The sequence below is a fragment of the Hyla sarda genome, unplaced genomic scaffold (genome assembly GCF_029499605.1).
Source record: "Hyla sarda isolate aHylSar1 unplaced genomic scaffold, aHylSar1.hap1 scaffold_455, whole genome shotgun sequence".
Taxonomy (NCBI): domain Eukaryota; kingdom Metazoa; phylum Chordata; class Amphibia; order Anura; family Hylidae; genus Hyla; species Hyla sarda.
In genome coordinates, this window is record NW_026610468.1 from 147,696 (window position 1) to 160,549 (window position 12,854).

The following is a 12,854-nucleotide window of genomic DNA, read 5'->3' on the forward strand; positions in this document are numbered from 1 at the left end:
ACAAGCACACACCTACCTTTGTTGCCTGCAGATGCCTCCTTGGCTGTCCCCAAACGGTATCAAACCAACACCCACGGGAAGCTGTAAGCATAGAGGACATGCCTGCACCCCATTGGACTTACCTGTGTGGGTTAAATCCGGGTTATTTGACAACCTATGGCGGTGATGGTTCTGCTCAGGCAGAGCAGTGCTGATGCTCCTCATAAAGCTGTCGCTGCTGTGAAGGTTCTAGGTGACATCACAAATCCCTTTGGTTACATACACAACAAAGCTGGGTTGTTGTTGTTTACACTCTGCAAGGCCTGTGGAAGTGAGTGACATCATAGCACTGTAGTTCTGAGGGTTCAAGATGGATGCAACAATCTCCTGTTGCTTCTATGAAGGCCGTAATAGACGACATCACCAAACAGCTCCATAGTCACATACACAGCAAAGGAGAGATGTTGTTTACACCTAGTGATGTCAGTGGTATTGAGTGACATCACAGCACAGTGCTAAGGCTCCTGGGCCTGGACACAGCAGCGGCTGCAATATCTCAACGGAGAATACGTTTATATCTATGTGTGTGTGTGCGCATATATATATATATATATATATATATATATATATATATATATATATATTTCTCCGCCGAAATCACTTTTAAACCCATTTCCACCTTTTTTTCCCTTCTCTTCCTCTTACTTTTTTTTCACGTTATTTTACGTTTTTCTCCTTTTCGCCTCTTTTCTGGGCGTATTATTCTTCTTTTTCTTCTTTTTTTTCGTCTAATGCATACCCCATCAGTGCAGCAATGCTTATTCAATACCGCCAGCAGATGGAGACACTGGGGGATAATTTTCTAAGGATTTATACTGATTTTTCCTGTCTGAATTTGTCGCACAGAAAGTTGCAGGCCAAATATGTGTGACATTTCTGCGACTTTAGCTTCTAGAGCATTTTTACAACATTATACATAGGTGCTGAATACATAAAAAGCGACTGTTCAGCGACAGACAAGTCGCATCGGCTGAAAGTAGGCCAGAATGTCAGTCCATGTTGGAGCAGGTTTAGATACAGTCTAAAGCATAGATCTCAAAGTCTGTGCACAGAATTTAGCAAGGGCCTCGCACCTTCTGATGCATCAGGTAGGTGCACAATAGCATAGCCTAACCCTCTGTACTTTGGTCTATATTGATGCGGGACATAGACAGCCAGCTGATGACCAATCCATTAGTGCAATGGATGGCTGGAAGCATTTGTCTTTGCCTTTGCAATACCACAGAAGCAATGCATGGTCAATGTACAGCAATGACACACCTGTGTGAACAGCCAGGAGACCCCCCCCCCCCCCCCCCATGTTATGTTACATAGTTACATAGTTAGTACGGTCGAAAAAAGACATATGTCCATCACGTTCAACCAGGGAATTAAGGGGTAGGGGTGTGGCGCGATATTGGGGAAGGGATGAGATTTTATATTTCTTCATAAGCATTAATCTTATTTTGTCAATTAGGAACATTCAGCACCCACCCGCTATCAAGGCAGCTGCCTATCATGTCATGCCCTACCTGCACAGGTGTGCTGGCTACTCAAATGATCCAATTAAGGAGGCCATTTAGTCAGCAGCAGCAGAAGTCCTGTGCCTGGACGCTCCAACAGGGGCCAGACACAAGCAGAAGCAGCAGAAGCAGCAGCAGCACCACCTTTTGTTTTTTGGCTGCAGCAGCAGCAAGGCCCACAGGGCTGGCTAGCTGGCTAGCCAGCAAGCAGGTAGCAATGAAAGTAGGAATCTTTCTTTTTAACCCTGTAAGGGGGTGGTGCACTGTACCCGAAGATACTGCCATATCGGGTCAATGCATAGGGCGACGGAAGCAAGCTTCGAAATCGGCCCCCGTTCTCAAAAATCCATTTAATATATGGTCCCCAGATAGGGGACGTATCAGATATTAAACTGATAAGAACAGATACTACACTTGATCTTAGCCAAAAGGCCGAGAAGCGATAACCGTGAAAGGGGCGGGCCCAACAAGGTCCCCTTCATGGGCACTATCACTGCTTGCTGTCAGGGAGGCTGCCAGACAATTTTCCATGCACACTCTGGGCTGGGGGGCAGTCAACCACCAGTACACACAGCAGAACCTAAACCCATACCATTATTGCTAAGCAGCAAGACAGGGGCCCATTGCACTCCCACGGGGCCTTTTTAAATGCAATCCATAACCCGGATTTGCCAGGAACCCTTCTTACTCCTCCTACTTGCATGTGACACTGGGCTTAGGATCTGCATAGGAAACACACACACAAGCACACACCTACCTTTGTTGCCTGCAGATGCCTCCTTGGCTGTCCCCAAACGGTATCAAACCAACACCCACGGGAAGCTGTAAGCATAGAGGACATGCCTGCACCCCATTGGACTTACCTGTGTGGGTTAAATCCGGGTTATTTGACAACCTATGGCGGTGATGGTTCTGCTCAGGCAGAGCAGTGCTGATGCTCCTCATAAAGCTGTCGCTGCTGTGAAGGTTCTAGGTGACATCACAAATCCCTTTGGTTACATACACAACAAAGCTGGGTTGTTGTTGTTTACACTCTGCAAGGCCTGTGGAAGTGAGTGACATCATAGCACTGTAGTTCTGAGGGTTCAAGATGGATGCAACAATCTCCTGTTGCTTCTATGAAGGCCGTAATAGACGACATCACCAAACAGCTCCATAGTCACATACACAGCAAAGGAGAGATGTTGTTTACACCTAGTGATGTCAGTGGTATTGAGTGACATCACAGCACAGTGCTAAGGCTCCTGGGCCTGGACACAGCAGCGGCTGCAATATCTCAACGGAGAATACGTTTATATCTATGTGTGTGTGTGCGCATATATATATATATATATATATATATATATATATATATATATATATATATATTCTCCGCCGAAATCACTTTTAAACCCATTTCCACCTTTTTTTCCCTTCTCTTCCTCTTACTTTTTTTTCACGTTTTTTTACGTTTTTCTCCTTTTCGCCTCTTTTCTGGGCGTATTATTCTTCTTTTTCTTCTTTTTTTTCGTCTAATGCATACCCCATCAGTGCAGCAATGCTTATTCAATACCGCCAGCAGATGGAGACACTGGGGGATAATTTTCTAAGGATTTATACTGATTTTTCCTGTCTGAATTTGTCGCACAGAAAGTTGCAGGCCAAATATGTGTGACATTTCTGCGACTTTAGCTTCTAGAGCATTTTTACAACATTATACATAGGTGCTGAATACATAAAAAGCGACTGTTCAGCGACAGACAAGTCGCATCGGCTGAAAGTAGGCCAGAATGTCAGTCCATGTTGGAGCAGGTTTAGATACAGTCTAAAGCATAGATCTCAAAGTCTGTGCACAGAATTTAGCAAGGGCCTCGCACCTTCTGATGCATCAGGTAGGTGCACAATAGCATAGCCTAACCCTCTGTACTTTGGTCTATATTGATGCGGGACATAGACAGCCAGCTGATGACCAATCCATTAGTGCAATGGATGGCTGGAAGCATTTGTCTTTGCCTTTGCAATACCACAGAAGCAATGCATGGTCAATGTACAGCAATGACACACCTGTGTGAACAGCCAGGAGACCCCCCCCCCCCCCCCCCCCCATGTTATGTTACATAGTTACATAGTTAGTACGGTCGAAAAAAGACATATGTCCATCACGTTCAACCAGGGAATTAAGGGGTAGGGGTGTGGCGCGATATTGGGGAAGGGATGAGATTTTATATTTCTTCATAAGCATTAATCTTATTTTGTCAATTAGGAACATTCAGCACCCACCCGCTATCAAGGCAGCTGCCTATCCTGTCATGCCCTACCTGCACAGGTGTGCTGGCTACTCAAATGATCCAATTAAGGAGGCCATTTAGTCAGCAGCAGCAGAAGTCCTGTGCCTGGACGCTCCAACAGGGGCCAGACACAAGCAGAAGCAGAAGCAGCAGAAGCAGCAGCAGCACCACCTTTTGTTTTTTGGCTGCAGCAGCAGCAAGGCCCACAGGGCTGGCTAGCTGGCTAGCCAGCAAGCAGGTAGCAATGAAAGTAGGAATCTTTCTTTTTAACCCTGTAAGGGGGTGGTGCACTGTACCCGAAGATACTGCCATATCGGGTCAATGCATAGGGCGACGGACGGAAGCAAGCTTCGAAATCGGCCCCCGTTCTCAAAAATCCATTTAATATATGGTCCCCAGATAGGGGACGTATCAGATATTAAACTGATAAGAACAGATACTACACTTGATCTTAGCCAAAAGGCCGAGAAGCGATAACCGTGAAAGGGGCGGGCCCAACAAGGTCCCCTTCATGGGCACTATCACTGCTTGCTGTCAGGGAGGCTGCCAGACAATTTTCCATGCACACTCTGGGCTGGGGGGCAGTCAACCACCAGTACACACAGCAGAACCTAAACCCATACCATTATTGCTAAGCAGCAAGACAGGGGCCCATTGCACTCCCACGGGGCCTTTTTAAATGCAATCCATAACCCGGATTTGCCAGGAACCCTTCTTACTCCTCCTACTTGCATGTGACACTGGGCTTAGGATCTGCATAGGAAACACACACACAAGCACACACCTACCTTTGTTGCCTGCAGATGCCTCCTTGGCTGTCCCCAAACGGTATCAAACCAACACCCACGGGAAGCTGTAAGCATAGAGGACATGCCTGCACCCCATTGGACTTACCTGTGTGGGTTAAATCCGGGTTATTTGACAACCTATGGCGGTGATGGTTCTGCTCAGGCAGAGCAGTGCTGATGCTCCTCATAAAGCTGTCGCTGCTGTGAAGGTTCTAGGTGACATCACAAATCCCTTTGGTTACATACACAACAAAGCTGGGTTGTTGTTGTTTACACTCTGCAAGGCCTGTGGAAGTGAGTGACATCATAGCACTGTAGTTCTGAGGGTTCAAGATGGATGCAACAATCTCCTGTTGCTTCTATGAAGGCCGTAATAGACGACATCACCAAACAGCTCCATAGTCACATACACAGCAAAGGAGAGATGTTGTTTACACCTAGTGATGTCAGTGGTATTGAGTGACATCACAGCACAGTGCTAAGGCTCCTGGGCCTGGACACAGCAGCGGCTGCAATATCTCAACGGAGAATACGTTTATATCTATGTGTGTGTGTGCGCATATATATATATATATATATATATATATATATATATATATATATTTCTCCGCCGAAATCACTTTTAAACCCATTTCCACCTTTTTTTCCCTTCTCTTCCTCTTACTTTTTTTTCACGTTTTTTTACGTTTTTCTCCTTTTCGCCTCTTTTCTGGGCGTATTATTCTTCTTTTTCTTCTTTTTTTTCGTCTAATGCATACCCCATCAGTGCAGCAATGCTTATTCAATACCGCCAGCAGATGGAGACACTGGGGGATAATTTTCTAAGGATTTATACTGATTTTTCCTGTCTGAATTTGTCGCACAGAAAGTTGCAGGCCAAATATGTGTGACATTTCTGCGACTTTAGCTTCTAGAGCATTTTTACAACATTATACATAGGTGCTGAATACATAAAAAGCGACTGTTCAGCGACAGACAAGTCGCATCGGCTGAAAGTAGGCCAGAATGTCAGTCCATGTTGGAGCAGGTTTAGATACAGTCTAAAGCATAGATCTCAAAGTCTGTGCACAGAATTTAGCAAGGGCCTCGCACCTTCTGATGCATCAGGTAGGTGCACAATAGCATAGCCTAACCCTCTGTACTTTGGTCTATATTGATGCGGGACATAGACAGCCAGCTGATGACCAATCCATTAGTGCAATGGATGGCTGGAAGCATTTGTCTTTGCCTTTGCAATACCACAGAAGCAATGCATGGTCAATGTACAGCAATGACACACCTGTGTGAACAGCCAGGAGACCCCCCCCCCCCCCCATGTTATGTTACATAGTTACATAGTTAGTACGGTCGAAAAAAGACATATGTCCATCACGTTCAACCAGGGAATTAAGGGGTAGGGGTGTGGCGCGATATTGGGGAAGGGATGAGATTTTATATTTCTTCATAAGCATTAATCTTATTTTGTCAATTAGGAACATTCAGCACCCACCCGCTATCAAGGCAGCTGCCTATCATGTCATGCCCTACCTGCACAGGTGTGCTGGCTACTCAAATGATCCAATTAAGGAGGCCATTTAGTCAGCAGCAGCAGAAGTCCTGTGCCTGGACGCTCCAACAGGGGCCAGACACAAGCAGAAGCAGAAGCAGCAGAAGCAGCAGCAGCACCACCTTTTGTTTTTTGGCTGCAGCAGCAGCAAGGCCCACAGGGCTGGCTAGCTGGCTAGCCAGCAAGCAGGTAGCAATGAAAGTAGGAATCTTTCTTTTTAACCCTGTAAGGGGGTGGTGCACTGTACCCGAAGATACTGCCATATCGGGTCAATGCATAGGGCGACGGAAGCAAGCTTCGAAATCGGCCCCCGTTCTCAAAAATCCATTTAATATATGGTCCCCAGATAGGGGACGTATCAGATATTAAACTGATAAGAACAGATACTACACTTGATCTTAGCCAAAAGGCCGAGAAGCGATAACCGTGAAAGGGGCGGGCCCAACAAGGTCCCCTTCATGGGCACTATCACTGCTTGCTGTCAGGGAGGCTGCCAGACAATTTTCCATGCACACTCTGGGCTGGGGGGCAGTCAACCACCAGTACACACAGCAGAACCTAAACCCATACCATTATTGCTAAGCAGCAAGACAGGGGCCCATTGCACTCCCACGGGGCCTTTTTAAATGCAATCCATAACCCGGATTTGCCAGGAACCCTTCTTACTCCTCCTACTTGCATGTGACACTGGGCTTAGGATCTGCATAGGAAACACACACACAAGCACACACCTACCTTTGTTGCCTGCAGATGCCTCCTTGGCTGTCCCCAAACGGTATCAAACCAACACCCACGGGAAGCTGTAAGCATAGAGGACATGCCTGCACCCCATTGGACTTACCTGTGTGGGTTAAATCCGGGTTATTTGACAACCTATGGCGGTGATGGTTCTGCTCAGGCAGAGCAGTGCTGATGCTCCTCATAAAGCTGTCGCTGCTGTGAAGGTTCTAGGTGACATCACAAATCCCTTTGGTTACATACACAACAAAGCTGGGTTGTTGTTGTTTACACTCTGCAAGGCCTGTGGAAGTGAGTGACATCATAGCACTGTAGTTCTGAGGGTTCAAGATGGATGCAACAATCTCCTGTTGCTTCTATGAAGGCCGTAATAGACGACATCACCAAACAGCTCCATAGTCACATACACAGCAAAGGAGAGATGTTGTTTACACCTAGTGATGTCAGTGGTATTGAGTGACATCACAGCACAGTGCTAAGGCTCCTGGGCCTGGACACAGCAGCGGCTGCAATATCTCAACGGAGAATACGTTTATATCTATGTGTGTGTGTGCGCATATATATATATATATATATATATATATATATATATATATATATTTCTCCGCCGAAATCACTTTTAAACCCATTTCCACCTTTTTTTCCCTTCTCTTCCTCTTACTTTTTTTTCACGTTATTTTACGTTTTTCTCCTTTTCGCCTCTTTTCTGGGCGTATTATTCTTCTTTTTCTTCTTTTTTTTCGTCTAATGCATACCCCATCAGTGCAGCAATGCTTATTCAATACCGCCAGCAGATGGAGACACTGGGGGATAATTTTCTAAGGATTTATACTGATTTTTCCTGTCTGAATTTGTCGCACAGAAAGTTGCAGGCCAAATATGTGTGACATTTCTGCGACTTTAGCTTCTAGAGCATTTTTACAACATTATACATAGGTGCTGAATACATAAAAAGCGACTGTTCAGCGACAGACAAGTCGCATCGGCTGAAAGTAGGCCAGAATGTCAGTCCATGTTGGAGCAGGTTTAGATACAGTCTAAAGCATAGATCTCAAAGTCTGTGCACAGAATTTAGCAAGGGCCTCGCACCTTCTGATGCATCAGGTAGGTGCACAATAGCATAGCCTAACCCTCTGTACTTTGGTCTATATTGATGCGGGACATAGACAGCCAGCTGATGACCAATCCATTAGTGCAATGGATGGCTGGAAGCATTTGTCTTTGCCTTTGCAATACCACAGAAGCAATGCATGGTCAATGTACAGCAATGACACACCTGTGTGAACAGCCAGGAGACCCCCCCCCCCCCCCCCATGTTATGTTACATAGTTACATAGTTAGTACGGTCGAAAAAAGACATATGTCCATCACGTTCAACCAGGGAATTAAGGGGTAGGGGTGTGGCGCGATATTGGGGAAGGGATGAGATTTTATATTTCTTCATAAGCATTAATCTTATTTTGTCAATTAGGAACATTCAGCACCCACCCGCTATCAAGGCAGCTGCCTATCATGTCATGCCCTACCTGCACAGGTGTGCTGGCTACTCAAATGATCCAATTAAGGAGGCCATTTAGTCAGCAGCAGCAGAAGTCCTGTGCCTGGACGCTCCAACAGGGGCCAGACACAAGCAGAAGCAGAAGCAGCAGAAGCAGCAGCAGCACCACCTTTTGTTTTTTGGCTGCAGCAGCAGCAAGGCCCACAGGGCTGGCTAGCTGGCTAGCCAGCAAGCAGGTAGCAATGAAAGTAGGAATCTTTCTTTTTAACCCTGTAAGGGGGTGGTGCACTGTACCCGAAGATACTGCCATATCGGGTCAATGCATAGGGCGACGGAAGCAAGCTTCGAAATCGGCCCCCGTTCTCAAAAATCCATTTAATATATGGTCCCCAGATAGGGGACGTATCAGATATTAAACTGATAAGAACAGATTTTTTTTTTTAACTTGACTACCCTTACGGGGGCAACTTTATTAAAAATTAAATAATGTTAACAAAGTTGTGCAAATATGTCAATAAAAACATTTACATATAAATAACATATTTACAACATATTAAAACATAAAATGGGCACTTGGTGGCTTTACAAGATAGAATTCCATTCTTTTAAAAACCATTTTCTAGATAAAAGCGGAAATCTCTTCTTGTCTAAAAGATAGTACTGGTACATTTCATAAAAACAGATAGATAAAATGTCTTTCACAGATAAAACCTCATGCTTGAACAATAAAATATTCCTGGCCTTCCACAGAGCTGCCTTCACACAGTTTATGATCTTCCATGCAATAGTCTCTTGAGTCCGTGTTGGGCATTCCAGGCAACCATAAAAAACCACTGCAATATTTAAGTCTTTTAGTCCAGTTATCCTTTTTACCAGAGGGAGTATCTTTGTCCATATTTTCTGCGAGTAAAAACAAGTCCATATTAGATGGTGCACGGTCTCCTCTTGTCGGCATCCCTCCCTCGGGCAGGTTGCAGAGTTGGATAATCCTCTTCGGTGCTGGAATGCCCGGCATGGAAGACACTCGTGTGCGCAGCTCCAGGCCAGGTCCTTCTGTGAATTAAAAAGATAATTAATACTCAACATCTTCCAAATCTGTATACACTTCTGTTCGTTAAAATTTTTGATGGGAGTCACGGTACTGGTTTCTTTTATTTCCTTTAGTAGTTTTTTGCTATTGCACAGATCCTGAACACTTTTACCTTTAAAATTATATAAGTTAAAAATTTTTCCTAAAATCATGTATTGAGGGGGTAAATTCAAAGAATAAGGGCAACTTAAAACTGTAGAAAACCAGCCGTTCCTCCGCATAAAATAACCAGTATTAAAACGAACAAAATAAGACCAGTAGCTATCTTTAAAAACAGTAGTAAAACACATGCTAAAAAACTTTATTAAAAGGAAAGCTTTAAAATCTGGAAAATCCTTACCGCCCCTGGAGTTCGGTTTTATCACAATTTGTCTCTTTAATTTTTCGCTCTTAGAACTCCAAAAGAAAGTAAAACAAGCTTTTGTTATTTTCTTTAGAACCATTTCGGGGGGTGGGAAAACCAGACTTAAATTCAATAAAATAGGTAAAAGCACCATTTTTGTAATTAAAACCTTCCCTTCCATTGTAAGTTCTCGCATGTTCCACATACATATTTTCTTATTTATTTTTTGAGCCACCAAGTCCCAGCTATTAAAACCATTATTAGACTCGTCAAAGGAGACACCTAAAATCTGCACCGACTCAGACACAGGGACGGGCACATCATACAAAGGCATTCCGCCTATGTTTAAAATGTTACTTTTGTTAAAATTGACTTTAAAACCGGAGGCACAATTAAAATATTGAATCTGTTTTAGCGTCTTCTGAAGCGATGGGGTGTCCCTGCAAAACACCGCAACATCGTCCATGTACCCCACTACCTTCGCCTCTAGTCCCCCTCCTCCTGGCAGGGGGACTCCATGGATCTGCTTATCCTTTCGTATTGTACATAAAAGAGGCTCTATTGCGCAAATGAAGAGTAGTGGGGACAAGGGACACCCCTGCTTCACTCCGGAATTTAAAATCACGCCCTGTGTCTTAAAACCATTTACTAAAATTTTACTAGTACAGTTATCATAAAAAGCTCTAAGAGACAATAAAAAGCCATCAGGTATACCCATTTTCTCTAAAACCTTAAAAAGATAAAAATGCGACACCCTGTCGAAAGCTTTTTCAAAATCTATGGATAAAACCGCCAGCTTTCCTTTTCTTAATTTGGTGTCGCTAATTACATCCTTTAAAAGGTTTAGGTTCTCCCATAAACTCCTCCCAGGCACCCCACAGACTTGGTTTGTATGAATTATTTTATGGATTACGTTCTTTAAGCGGTTAGCACACAGTTTCGACATTATTTTATAGTCGCAGTTCAGAAGGGTGATTGGTCTCCAGTTTTTGAGTTCCGACCGGTCTCCCTTTTTGAATAGCAGGGAGACATCACCCTTCTTCCATGAGCCTGGGAGGATTTTAGACTTAAAGACTTCCGTAAAAAGGGAGAACAAATCTTCTTTTAAAATACCATAAAAAGTAACATAAAATTCAATGGGTATACCATCCGGCCCAGGCACTTTACCTGTTTTAAAACTCTTGACGGTCTCTAAAATCTCCTGCTCTGAAATATTCTGCAATAAAAAAGACTGTGAGACAGGATCTAAAAAATTGGTGATCTCCTTTAACGAGTCATTCATAAAACATTCATCAATGTGTTTTACATTAAAAAGATCCGCATAAAACTCTTGCACCTTTTTTAAAATACCCTGTACATCATTCACTCCTTCAATGTTTTCTATTAACCTTCTATTTTCATGTATTTTCTTAAAAAAATACCTGGAGCAGGTCTCGTTTTCCTCAAGATGCTGTATTCGAGACCTAAAGATAATTTCTTTTCCTTTCTGCTCCAGGCACTTAGTTATTTCTTTTTTAAGATCATGTACCTCCTTCTCCACCTCCATCCCATGTGCTCTGAATTTGTACAGGGTTTGCAGACGAGTATTTAGGATATTATAAAATTCACGTTTTTCTTTAGCTTTCCTAACCCCAACACGGATAAAAAATTCTTTTATTTTTAGTTTCATTTTTTCCCACCAGATACTGGTGGGAGTGTTGGGGTCTTTTACTCGTCTGCATTCCTTGTAAAAGGTGATAAAATCTGATAAAACCTGCGGATCTTCTAAAAGGGACACGTTTAACTTCCAGGCATTCCTACCAGTTCTCCTTTTAAAATCACTTTTAACTTTAAAATACAATAATTTATGGTCAGAAAAAACATTGGTAAAAAGATCACAGTTAAAAGGCAGTACTTGATAAGAACAAAAAATAAAATCTATCCTGGAGCTACAGCTTGCATTGCTCCAGGTAACACCGTCTTCCTCTGGTACGTTAAAATTACATTTTTTAAAAACATCAGTGAGATTAAAATCTAAAATCAAGTTTTTTAACATAAAAGACGTCTTATCATAGTTCCTACTCACTGCGTTCGAAAAACGGCGTTCTCCCCTTAAAATACAATTAAAATCACCTGATAAAACAAGAGGACTAGAATTGTTAATAAAAAGGGGTAAAATCTCCAACATTTTTATTCTTTCATTCTTATCAGGAGAACCATAAAAATTTAAAAACTGCCATTTAATACCATTAATAAAAGCGCTGACCAATAAAATTCTGCCTGGTAAAATTTCGTTAAAACTCTCAATTAAAACGTTCCCTTTAAAAAGTATGGCGACCCCTGCTGATCTGGACTCATTTGATCCAGACCAGACTGATGGACCGTGCACCCAATCATCTTCATATTCTTTATAATTTAATCTGTGCGGGATGCCACATTCCTGCAGGAAAAGGACGGAAGCAGCAAAAACCGACAAGTAATTAAATAGGGCAACCCTTCTTACTCTGGCGCTCACACTTCTCACGTTCAAGGACAGACCGGACAACTCAGCCATGGGAATGTACAAGAAAACGTCTTACACCTCTGATTCCCCCTCCGAAGCCTCATACCCCCCAAAATCTGACTCAACTGTACGCATAGAGGAAGCAGGAGAGGAGGCACCATCACTCAGCCGACCCCCCTCCTCCATCATGATTGAGGCATAGTTGTTCTCGGGCATCCTGGCAATCAGGGCTCCAGACTCATTGGGTTCTTCCACCTCTTGCCCCTCCATAGGGGTCGGGTGTTCACTTAGTTCCGTCTCTGGTACCTCAGAGACGGTCACCCCTGAAACCTCCTCCTGGCAGGGAGGAGGGGGGGTATCCCCTATGGGGACCTGTGGAGGAACGTCACTTGGGTTCCCTGCATCTGCAGGTACTTCCATCGGCTCCCCCTGGACCGCCTCCGAATAGAGTCTTCTGGAGCCCCTCCGCCTTTTAACCTTCACCTCTCCACCCGGATCATCGCTCTCAGGGGGACCCTGAGCCAGAGGTTGCTGAGGAGCGGATTCGGCCGCCGTCCGCTC

General features: G+C 43.9%; 3 non-coding genes and 1 pseudogene across 3 annotated transcripts; all 4 read right to left on the reverse strand.

Annotated features, from left to right (window-relative positions):
- Positions 1-1,794: 1,794 nt before the first annotated feature.
- On the reverse strand, positions 1,795-1,985 carry LOC130335699 (U2 spliceosomal RNA). Its single transcript, XR_008877273.1, has one exon. It is a non-coding gene; the product is annotated as a U2 spliceosomal RNA (small nuclear RNA).
- Positions 1,986-4,088: 2,103 nt separating this feature from the next.
- LOC130335621 (U2 spliceosomal RNA) lies at positions 4,089-4,283 on the reverse strand. Its single transcript, XR_008877218.1, has one exon. It is a non-coding gene; the product is annotated as a U2 spliceosomal RNA (small nuclear RNA).
- Positions 4,284-6,373: 2,090 nt separating this feature from the next.
- On the reverse strand, positions 6,374-6,564 carry LOC130335700 (U2 spliceosomal RNA). Its single transcript, XR_008877274.1, has one exon. It is a non-coding gene; the product is annotated as a U2 spliceosomal RNA (small nuclear RNA).
- A 2,092-nt stretch (positions 6,565-8,656) lies between these two features.
- On the reverse strand, positions 8,657-8,861 carry LOC130335631 (U2 spliceosomal RNA; annotated as a pseudogene).
- Between the last annotated feature and the right edge of the window lie 3,993 nt (positions 8,862-12,854).